Source organism: Galeopterus variegatus, unplaced genomic scaffold (assembly GCF_000696425.1).
Source record: "Galeopterus variegatus unplaced genomic scaffold, G_variegatus-3.0.2 Scaffold10898, whole genome shotgun sequence".
Lineage (NCBI taxonomy): Eukaryota > Metazoa > Chordata > Mammalia > Dermoptera > Cynocephalidae > Galeopterus > Galeopterus variegatus.
In genome coordinates, this window is record NW_007737009.1 from 22,634 (window position 1) to 23,787 (window position 1,154).

Sequence of the window (1,154 nt, forward strand, 5' to 3'; positions counted from 1 at the left end):
GGAAAAAAAAAAAAAAAAAAAAAAAAAAAAAAAAAAAAAGTATTGACATCTTAACAGTATTGTCTTCTAATCTATGGACACAAATGTCTCTCCACTTATTTAGGTCTTCTTTAATCTCATTCAACAATGTTTTGTAGTTTTCAGCATACAAGTCTTGCACTTCCTTAGTTAAAATTATTCCAAAGTATTTCATTCCTTTTCATGCTATTGTAAGTGGAATTGTTTTCTTAATTACCTTTTTTGGATTACTTATTGTTAGTGTGTAGAAATACAACAAATATTGTTTGTTGGTTTGTTTCCTGCAAGTTTGCTGAAATCATTTATTAGTTGTCATAGGGGTGTGTGAGTGTGTGTTCAAGGTTTTTGTATAAGATCATGTCATCTGTGAATATATATAATTTTACATTTTTTTTACAAGGTGGATAAATTTCATTACTTTTTCTTGCCTAATTGCTCTGGGTAGAAATTCCAGCTCAATGTTGAATAAAAATGGCAAAAGCAGACATCATTGTCTTGTTCTGATATTAGGAGGAAAGGCTTTCAGTCTTATACCATTAAGTATGATGTTAACTGTGGAGTTTTAATAGGTGTCCTTTGTCAAGTAGAGGAAGTTCCCTTCAGTTCACGGTTTCTTGAGTGTTTCTGTCATGAAAGGGCTTTGCATCTATTGAGATGATCATGTGGGGATTTTCCCTCATTCTGTGAATGTGACATATATTATTACATTGATTGGTTTTATATATTGAATCAACCTTGCATTCCTGGGATAAATCCCACTTGCTCATAGCGTACAATTCTTTTACTATACTGCTGGATTGGTTTGCTAGTATTGTGTTGAAGATTTATGAAACTATATTCAAAGGGGATATTGGTCTGTAGTTTTCTTTTCTTGTGATCTTTGTCTGACTTTGGCTTCAGGGTAATACTGGCCTCATAGAATAAGTTAGGAAGTGTTGCCTCCTCTTCTGTTTTTTTAAGAGTTTGAGAAGGATTGGTGTTAAAGTTTTTAAGTATTTGGAAGAATCACCAGTGAAGCTATTTGGACCTGGGCTTTTCTTTGTTGGAAGTTTTTTGATTACTGACGCAATCACTAATTGTTATAGATCTATTCAGATTTTCTATTTCTTCTTGAGTTGGTTTGGTAATTTGTGTAT